Source organism: Chinchilla lanigera, unplaced genomic scaffold (genome assembly GCF_000276665.1).
Source record: "Chinchilla lanigera isolate Chin_1 unplaced genomic scaffold, ChiLan1.0 scaffold00006, whole genome shotgun sequence".
Taxonomy (NCBI): Eukaryota; Metazoa; Chordata; class Mammalia; order Rodentia; family Chinchillidae; genus Chinchilla; species Chinchilla lanigera.
The window spans coordinates 24,884,053-24,894,882 of NW_004955407.1; the positions used below are offsets into that span (position 1 = coordinate 24,884,053).

Consider the following 10,830-nt stretch of genomic DNA (forward strand, 5'->3'; position numbering starts at 1 on the left):
ATGGTTGTACCAGTCTACACTCCCATAAATAATAGCGTAGGGTTCTTTTTTCCTCACAGTTCCAACAACATTTGTTATTGGTTTATTTCTTGATGATAGCCATTTTTCTGGGGTGAGATAGAATCTCAGTGTTATTTTAATTTGCATTTCTCAAATGATCAATAATGTTGAATATTTTTTCATATAATTAATTGCCGTTTGTATTTCTTCATTTGAGAAATGTTTATTCAGCTTGCATTCCCATTTTAATATTGGACCTTTGAATTTGGGGGACCTGATTTTTTCAATTTATTATATGTTCTAGATAGAGGTCCTTTGAAGGACCATTGGCTAAGCATTTTTCCCACTCTGTGACATTTTTTCTACTTTGTTAGTAATTTGCTTTGATGTGCAGAAACTTTTTAATAAGATCCCAGTTGTTGATTATTTGAATTCCTACACAGTTTGGTTTTAGTTCATGAACTCTTTGTCTACCCCTATGTCTTCTAGATTTCTACCTACTTTCTCTTCCAGTAGATTTAGTGTTTCTGTTTTAATATTCAGATCTTTGTCCCATGTGACTTTAGTTTAGTATATGGAGATAGACATGAGTCTAGTTTTAGTCTGTGGTATGTGAAGAGCCAGTTTTTCCAGCATCATTAATTAAAGAGGCTATCTGTCTTCCAAGAACATGTTTGGCTTCTTTGTCAAAGACGAGATGGCTAAATGTTTCTTCATTTTCTAATCTGTTCCATTGGTCCTCAGTTCTTTTTTGCCAGTACCATACTGATTTTATCATAGTAGTTGTGTAGTATAATTTCAGGCCAGGGATTGTGATGCCTCCTGCCTTTCCTTTGTTACCCAGAATTACTTATGTTATTCTAGGTCTCTTCTGGTTGCAAATAAATTTGAGGAATATTTTCCTTAGATCTGTGAGGTATGCTAATGGATTTTGATACCATGTGGTGGGAGGGGCAACTCTCCTCGTCAGTATTGATTCACCCTGAGGTGGGGATTTAGGGAGGATAGTGTATAAAACTAAGAAACTGCAAAGGAAGTTGAAGTGAGGCTGGAGGACAAAGAACGATTGCACAATGTTTGTGATACTAGAAAAGGAGGTACAAAAAAATAATGGAGTATTTGTGGCATTATGTGAACTTCGCCTCTGGGTTTAGGGGATGAGATTAGTTTTCTGGGGCTTAAGTTCTCCCCAATCATTTAGAAAATAGAGAAAAAAAAGAAGAAAAGAGGGGAAAAAAAACCCCACAAAAATGATGAAGAAAAAGACAAGAAAAGGAAAGAGAAAAAGAGAGAAAACAATTTGGTAAATATATAAAATACATTGAGAGAAAAGGGCTGGTTACTGAGTCCTGGGTTCTTCCCAAATTACCTGCAAGTCCCGCAGAGGCCCTAGTCACCTGTTGGCTCATATTGTTATTGTTATTTTGAACCTTTCATACCACTAGTCTCACATGTCCGTTCTGTGCACCCTGGCTGAGACCCGACTGTGTTGCTGGTGTTCCCTTTGGTTTCTGAGCCTTCCCAAGCACTTCACCTCAGTCACAGCAGTAGCAAAGGAGGAAGCTGTTCTTTGAAACTTCCAGGTCTAATCCCCCGGGTGGCCATTACAGAGGCCATTACAGAAAAGCAGTGGGAGAGGCAACTCTCCTCCTCGATATTCACCTGAGCTCCTATGTGGAAGCAGAAGACCAAATAATAACTTGATTTGAGGGCATATTTAATTCTTTTTGACAGTCACTAGCATCTCATTAAGCATAGAGCTCTGAGGCATTTTTCAGCTGAAAGTTATGCAAATATTACATATGCTCACTGCTCAATTAAACCCAGCTCTATTGAAGTGCAATATGAATAATATTGCACATCATGATATCGTATTTTTCAAAGTAGCAAAGCATAGGTATGCTGTCAACTTTATGACAAGAATTATGGCAGTGACATGCATCCTCTGGGAAAGATATGCTGCAATTACTTAGATTCTTCACACCTAAAATCCTTAGGATATCTCTATGGGAAAAAATGAAACCTTTAACTATTGTGCTTTCTGCTATGCTATCTCTTCTCATATCTGGGAATCTTGATTTAAATTAAACCCATCATTAATCTTTAATATATACACACAAGAATACAGTTAAAGTCAAATAGAATAATGAATATTAGAGAAATGCAAAGGGCCATGCCCAAGCATGCATTCAACTACTCTGTATAATGCATAATTACATATAGCCATGAATTTCCACTGATCTAGAACTTTTAACCCTTTAATGGAATCAAATGTCAAAAAAATAACATAACAGGACACATAAAAATATTGTAGTTTTTTGGCCCAACTAGTCTCTATCACAACTACTACATTCTGCAAGTATGACATAAAAATGACCATAGAAAATATGTAAATGAATGAACATGGCTCTGTTCTCAAAAATAGACTTCATTTGTGGTCACTAAAATTTTATTTCCATGGAATTTGCACATTTGTTTTCTTATATTTTCCATTAAATTAAAAAAATGTAAAAAAAAAAATCTTTCCTTAAAGTCCACATAAAAAGGATGCAGCATGTTATATTTAGTGGAAATGGTAGTTTTCTGACCACTAGTGTTTGGAAATCAGAATATTTTCCATTTAATAAATTACATTGTTACTGGAATCATGACCAAGAAGTGTAATTGATAATAGTATGTCTCAAGGCATACATTATAGAGTTTTGTTTTATAATTTATTTATTTAGGATTCTTACTTTGACAACTGTAGATTGTACTTTCACATCTACCATTTAGTATTTTGATAGAGTTGAGTAAAAATTTAATCACTGGGCATATTTGTTTTTGAAAAGATAGCATATAGGGATGCATACTATCAGTAATGTTTGATTCTTCTTATACATCCAAATCATCTCTGAAAAGCTAAGTCTCAATACTCAGAAAAGTGGATTAAGCAGATGATTAAAACTTATATCCAAAGCAGGAAACGACTGGCCTCCTGAGCTCCAGAAATTTGTGTTTCATAAATTTAAAGATTATATTTTGCAGAAACATATTGAAAGAGCTGTCATCAAGAATGAAGTGTGTTTGTAACACCCTTTGGTCTTTTTGAGACAGAGATTCACTATAATGATCAGGCTGACCTTGAACTCATTTTGTAGCCCAAGCTGGCCTTGAACAATCTGAGCAATCCTCAGATCCCCCTGTGTCAGCCTCCTGAGTGATGGAAATTATAGGTTATATTTGAAAAATAGTATAGTTAAATGTTGATTAGAATATTTCACAGAAACTTCAGACCTATTGAGATCTTCATGATATTAAAGGAATGAAAAAAATTGTTTCATTTCTTTCAAATTTCTAATGAGAAATGGACAGAATTGAAAGGCAAAATAAGTAAACAAAATAAAGAAATCATATGCTGTTTTCATTCCAATATGTAGACCATAGAAACTTCTAGAAAAGAAAACAAAATAAGTCTGAAAATCTCGATTTTTCTTAGTACTTTTTTAGTCCAGTTTCTCTACTCATGGTGCTTTAGAGTTGAACAATTCCAGCATTATTCTCCTCTTTCAGTTTTAATCAGTGAAAACATAGTTCACAAAAATGTGCAAAATCAGCAGTTTGAATTTTATGGTATCATTCTTTTCTTCTAACATTTCATATTTTCCAATCACCATCTTATATTTTTTATCTGCTTGATTCAATTTTCAACTGTTAGCCTTCCCAAAACAATCATTAGGGAAATCACATGATCAAACAAAGCTTAGTATGGTAGGTTATTTTTCAGTAAAGAAACACACATAATCATTGACAGAGCAGAAATAGTGTCATAACTTTTGGAAGTGTGAGGACAGAAAGTTTACAGTGCTATGTTTTGAGTTCAGTGATGGACATGTCAAAACTGGAAAGCATTAAAATTGGGTTTAGCTATAGGTTAATAGCTTTGAATTGGTGAGAATCCTGAGGATTGAGTCTTGAATGGGGGTTTCATAAGCTAGTTGTAAGTCTTGGTTAGCTATTACAATTATCTCACAGTATTGTCTTCAAATTTAAGTATGTATTGAAGTGAATAAAGGTTATTTTTGCTTGTTTTTAGCAATTTTCAACCTGGACACTTATAAATATGCTCAAAACCAACACTTCTTAGTACAAATGCAAAAATAAAAATAATATGATGGTACCTTACATGGTTAAACACAATGTTAGAAAATTATGTTATGTTTATAACAAACCTTTTGATCATGCAATAATCCAAGCTAAAAGATGATTAATTACATTACAAGAATATGGTATAAAGATCAGCATCACTCTTCAGTGAGTTGAGGTCAATATATTAAGATGCCTACTTCTTAGCCCCATATCCTCTTAATATGCTAGGTTACCTGACAGATATGAATTTTAAGACTATTGATGGATTGAAAGATGATACTCACCTGAATTTAAGAAGATGATCCTGGATTATCCAGGAGATTGCAATATAATCAGAAGTGTCTAAAATAGAAGTGAGAGAGAACTTCTAAAATGACAGTTTAAGGACTTCCATGGCTCACTTCTCAGGGAATTGGTGGAGATTATGTTTGAAAAACTGTAACCTCTGGAAATGAAGAAAGGGCACACAACAACTGAAAAAATGCCAATGATCAGTAAGATCTATGAGTATTAGTACAAAAATAGTCTGCAAATTTTAATATGTCTATGCCCCTCCATTGCTCTTCCCCATTCTGAAATACAGAAAGTTTAAAAAATAGAGCTGAGGGCCAAGGATATAGCTCAGTGGCACAAGTGCCTGCCAGGCAAGTGTAAGGTTTTGAGTTTCATTCCTGGTACTGAAAAAAAAATTAGAACTTATATTGGGCTGGGCTTGTGGATCAGTGATAGAGTGTTTGCCTACCATATACAAGGTGCTGGGTTCAATCCCCAGCAGTGTGAAAGGAACAAACAAAAACAGAGTGAAGACTTCCCTGAAGAAGGAAGAAGGAAGGAAGGTTTGAACAGTAACTTCTGCCACATCTAAGAGTTTGTACAAGTCCTTCTGGTGGTCTTCCTTAGATTTTGATTTTTCCTAGACAGTCCTCACAAGCATATAAACCAATTACTATACTGTCTGTAATTGTTCATCTCTTACCAGTGTTAGTTAATTTTCAACCCTAACTGATATAGTCACATGTGGTGTGTTTAGCAACAGCCATTCCTACAACTATTGTGTCAAATATGTTGGATGATCATTTGTTAGAATTTTGACAGGTCAGTAGTAACATAACTTTTATAGTGACTAAGCCATAAAACTTTAGGTCAAGTATCCTGTAACCAGACATTTGAGTACTGTAACCAAGAGAAATCATTAAGAGAAAGACTATGATAAGGGTCCATACTTAATTTCTACAACAGGACACAAAGATGTCCAAACAGAAGCAAAAGAACAAATATGCTCCTTTCTCTGAAATGTTCACAGAGATACATTGAACTAAATTAAGCCAGTGTTTACCAAATTACCTAATTGCATTGCTTTGTTTCTTTGATCTTTCTGTTATATTAAAGCAGCCTAAGAGATTTGAGTACATAATCAATGATTTATTCTAAAGCAGCAAAACTCTAATCTCAGTGCCCATTGATATACCTATAACACTCTGATCTTGAACAATGACCTGTCCAATTTCATGGAAAATAGCACTAAACGCCATAATGACATTAGTTCTTCTTCTATAATGTAAACACTAGCATACAACATTTTTGTCATTTTGGAGACTTTTTTAAATGACAAAAAGGAAAAAGTCAAAATACCCCAAAATAATTTAAAAATTTAAAATCAATTTTTAAGATTTTTTTATTTCAATAAAATTTCTGAAGTTGGTAAGAAGGAAAATAGAGGCAGGAAAAGAAGCACTGGGTTAAATCATGGATGCTTAGTAAAATCAGGCAGTACTTAGATATCAGAACAGTTGAGGCATATTCCCATAAGGAGGTATACCTCCAATCCAGAACCAATCATTCACGACTGTTTTGTGATTTTTTTCTGTCAAAACAGCACATTCTGTGAGGTTAAATATTATTTTAGTGAACTTATAAGACTAATAAATAGTAGTACAACATCAGAAAATCTTGAATATTAAAATTAAATATTAAATATTAAAATCTTTAGTTAGACTGTTGTACCAGATAGCAGTTATCACTAACAGCAACTGTATTCTGAAATGAGATCAGATTTTGTTATGGCTTAGATGAAGAATGTCCCCCCAAAGCATCCTGGGCTAAGGAGAAGAGGTCTTTGGGAAGATGGCTGAATCATGGGATCAATATAGCTGAGAATCTTTTAAATGATGAAAAAGAAAACATCAAAATACTGTTAGGAGGTGGGTCTAATAAGAAGTGGTGGGTCACTGGGGCTCTGACCTGGAAGGATTTATCTCCTTTCCCCTCTCTTCACTTCTATCCCTGCTTCCTGGCCACCATGAAGTGAGCAAGTTTCTCCCACACAAGGCTCTTCCAATACCCTTTCTGCCTTGGATCTGACTTGCTATGGACTGAAAACAACCAAAATAACTTTCCCTCCCATGAGTTGTTGGTGTCAAGTATTGTTATCCACCCAAAATAAAAGACGACTAACATTTTAAATATTCCCACAAAAAGTATACATTTAAGAGTTGCACATATATTAGAGAGCTGGATTTAACCATTCTATAATGTATGTATAAATGTAAAAATGTATTACCCTTATATACTGTCAGCTTATGGTGTATAGTTTTGTCAGTTAAAATAAAGAATTAAAAAATAAAAGGGTTATTTGCAGACAAACTGAAAACACAGATTAATCTAATGTAAAAACCGGGGTTGAAAGAGATCTCTTGAAAGACCCATAAGTGCAATACAACTTCCAAATATATGACATTTACTTTCTAATGTTTTTCATATACTTTTGGCATGATTTCAATTAAAAGTCTAACTGTTCCAAAGGTTGTTCTTCTAAATATTATGTTATGGGGTTTTAGGGACTCTGGGTTTTCTTACTATCTCCACATTATTTTATTAGGTTGAACCTACTGATCCAAGACATGGAACTTACTTATACAAAGAAACTAACTGCTTTTTACAGAGGTTGTTTGCCATCTGAAAGAGTAATAGAAAAAAATCAACTGTTTTATTTGTATATTAATTCAAAAACCTTCAAAAAGTGTAGCAAGGCATGCCATTACTAGTAAATAATGATGCACAATGAAATAGTAAATGTATTAGCCATATAGACATCTTAGGTATAACAACTAGGAGACAACATGTGGTTATTAACACCTATATCTTCAAAGTGGAAAGCAAATGTGTGAGAAGATTAAGAACATGCAGATGAAAGTGTGATAGCCTACGTCCTGAATATACTAACTTGCCTTTTGTTCTTTGGATCAATATTACTCTGTAGTGGTTAACCTGATACAAAGATTTTGTGCTGAAGCTATCTCCTGAAGATTGCCTGCTTCTAGAAGATTCCTAATAATTCTCATCTCAAGGTCTCATACTAGAAGTTTTCTAGCTCTCTCTCTCTCACTTTGTCTCTCTCTGTCTCTCTGTCTGTCTGTCTCTCTGTCTCTCTCTCTGTTCTCTCTCTCATCCCTACGCCCCCTCCTCCTGACTGGCTCTGACAGTATGATGAGGGGCCTAATTACGGTGGGATGGACAGAGTAGGGGTTCCCACTTCCATGTACAGAGACCCTCACTCCCCACAGCCGATCCCGCTGGTTCACCACCTGAACCACGGACCGCCACTTCACTCCATGAAGCACCGCGGCATGCACGCCCCGCACCCCAAGGTCATGCCAGCCGGCCTGGGATCTGCTGTCAATGATGATTTGAAGCGAGACAAGGACGTGATCTATGGGCACCCGTTGTTTCCTCTGTTAGCTCTGGTCTTTGAGAAGTGAGAGTTGCTCACCTGCATGCCCCAGGAACCCAGAATGGGCGGCAGAGACCTCTTCTCCTCCGACTCCTTCAAGGAGGACATCACAGTCTTCACCAAGTAGGTTCGCCCCTAAAAGCCACTTTTTTCTTCAAATCCAGAGCTGGACAATTTGATGATACAAGCAATACAAGTGCTAAGGCTTCATCTTTTGGAGTTAGAAATGGTCCACAAACTGTGTGATGACTTCTGCCACCGACACATTAGCTGTTTGAAGGGGAAAATGCCCATCGACCGTGTCGTTGATGAGAGGGACAGTAGCTCCAAGTCAGACCACGAAGATCTTTCAGGCTCCTCCATAAATCTTGCTGACCATAACCGTTTCTCATGGGGAAATCACGAGGATGAAACCTCAACCCACTCGGCAGGCACCCCAGCACCCTCCAGTGGGGACCATGCCTTGCAGAGTGAAGACAACAGCAATGAGCAAGGGGATGGTTTAGAAAACAGTGTAGTGTCACTGGGCACAGGTGATGATGATGATCCAGACAAGGACAAAAAACGCCAGAAGAAAAGAGGCCTTTTCCCCAAAGTAGCAACACATATCATGAGAGCGTGGCTCTTTGAGCATCTCACACATCTGTACCCTTCTGAAGAGAAGAAGAAACAGTTAGCGCAAGACACAGGACTTACAATTCTCCAAGTAAACTGGTTCATCAAGGCCAGGAGGAGAAAAGTACAGCCCATGACCAACCAGTCAAATGTAGCAGTAAGCCAAGGAGAGGCATACAGTCCAGAGGGTCAGCCCATGGGGAGCTCTGTGCTGGACAGTCAGCAACACATGGGGATCCAGCCCACAGGACCTATGAGTGGAATGGGCATGAATATGAGCATGGATGGGCAATGGCACTACATGTAACCTTCATCATGTAAAGCAATCACAAAGCAAGGGGCAAGTTTGCAGTGCATGCCAGTGGACTACATTTCTCAGGGTTGTCCTATAGGAATGAGGACAGAACAGCCAAGTTACTCTCCTCCCCAGAAGACCCCACACCCTACTCAGTTAAGACACAGACCCCAAATGCATTCATATCTGCCAAGCCATCCCCACCACCCAGCCATGGTGATGCATGGAGGACCCCCTACCCATCCTGGAATGACTATGTCAGCACAGAGCCCCTCAATGTTAAATTCTGTAGATCCCAATGTTGGTGGACAGGTCATGGACATTCATGCCCCATAGTATAAGGGAACTCAAGGGAAAAAGAAATCGCATGCAAAAATCTATTTTAAGACTTTCTGAACTTTCACCAGATGTTGACACTTACTATGAAATTCCAGACAGCTGTGACTATTTTTACTTTTGTCATTTTTCATCAAGCAACAGAGGACCAATGTGGCAAGAATGCAAATGTGAAATCATGGGCTCACTGAGACAATTCTGTCCATGTAAAGATCCTCTGGAAAAAAGACTCTGAGAGTTGTAACTACTGTAGTATAAACCTAGGAACTAAGTTAAACTTGTACATTGCTGTTGATCACTCCATTATATTGCCTAAATAGTTTTAGAAGAGAAAAAACATATATCCTTGTTTTCCACACTATGTGTGTTGTTCCCAAAAGAATGGCTGTTTGGGATCATCAGCAAATTCACTATCCAGGAGAGACTATGGTGTATTTTAACCCTGTTGGGCCAGTGAGAAGAGAACCACTCTGGAAACTCTGATGACAAAACGCTTCACTCAAGCTCCAGCTTCAAGAACGTGTTTTCATGCCCAGTCTTTGTTCCTCCACATATGTGTCCTTTAGTTTCAAACAGATCTTTATAGTTTCTGCTTCATAAGCCAATTCTTATTATGATTTTGTGGGACTCTTTTTCAAAGAGCTTGCCAGTGAAGATTTAAAGACAGAGCAGGAGCTTCTTTCAAGAGTCCTTTACCTTGGCTGTGGATAAAACAGTCTTAACTTGGGCAGCATTTTCTCAACACAAAAAAGTTATTAATGGTCACTGCAGCAACACTAGGACTTTATCAGAAACTCAAAGCTTGGGGGAGAAAAAAAGGAGCAAAAGAATACTGTAACAAACTTCTTACAGGGTTGTCTATTAATTGTTTCATGTTAGATATTCTATGTGTTTACCTCAATTGAAAAAAAAAATGAATGTTTTTGCTAGTATCAGATCTGCTGTGGAACAGGTATTGTATGTCCATGATATCTTCTTTTCTCAGCACGTGTTCCTCACTAGAAGAAAATGTTGTTATCTTTAAGCTTTGTCAAATTTGCATTAAAAGACTTATGTGAGCACTGTGATGTTATGTTAAAAAAAGGTGTTAAGTCACAAAATGCGATAATAAATATTTCATTTGAAAAAATTAGATGTTTTCTAATGATTTAAGGATGGTTTATCTTCCTTTAGTTGTGGGAAGACTATCAAAAAACAAAATTTTTAGTTCTGTTAACTAGCTATTGTACTTAATGACATGTTTTACACTAGTATTTAAGAATATTATCTGTTGTATGTTCCAAATGACAAGATCTCTACAAATGAAGCCATACAAGCATGGTTTAGGAGAACGTTAAAGAATAATTGCATCTATTGATGATAACTGAGTGAATTCCACGTCTATTAAAACCTTAGGAAATGTGTGCTTGAAGTAGGGCCATATCTACACTCAGGTGTGAAAAGTCTAGGTACAAAAGGCAGTCTCAGAGAAGTTGAAAATGGAAGATTCAGTAGGTTCCTTAATAAAGTGAATTTTATTATCATTAAACACAAAGTCAGTATCAAACTGGATTTCCTGTAATGTCTGGAAGTTTTGATAATGTTTGTCTTGTTTATAAATCCATATGTCCTTTCTACCACTCTTCTGTATTCACAGCAAATTGTCTGAATAAGCAGAAAAGTGTCAGAAAACTTACAAATAACAGCTCCAGTAAAATGGGTGCTTCTAGTCTTACTTTTCCATCAA

At 36.7% G+C, this 10,830-nt stretch overlaps 1 pseudogene; it reads left to right on the forward strand.

Moving 5' to 3' along the window:
• Nucleotides 1–7,613: 7,613 nt before the first annotated feature.
• LOC102015923 lies at nt 7,614–8,819 on the forward strand (annotated as a pseudogene).
• Nucleotides 8,820–10,830: the final 2,011 nt, after the last annotated feature.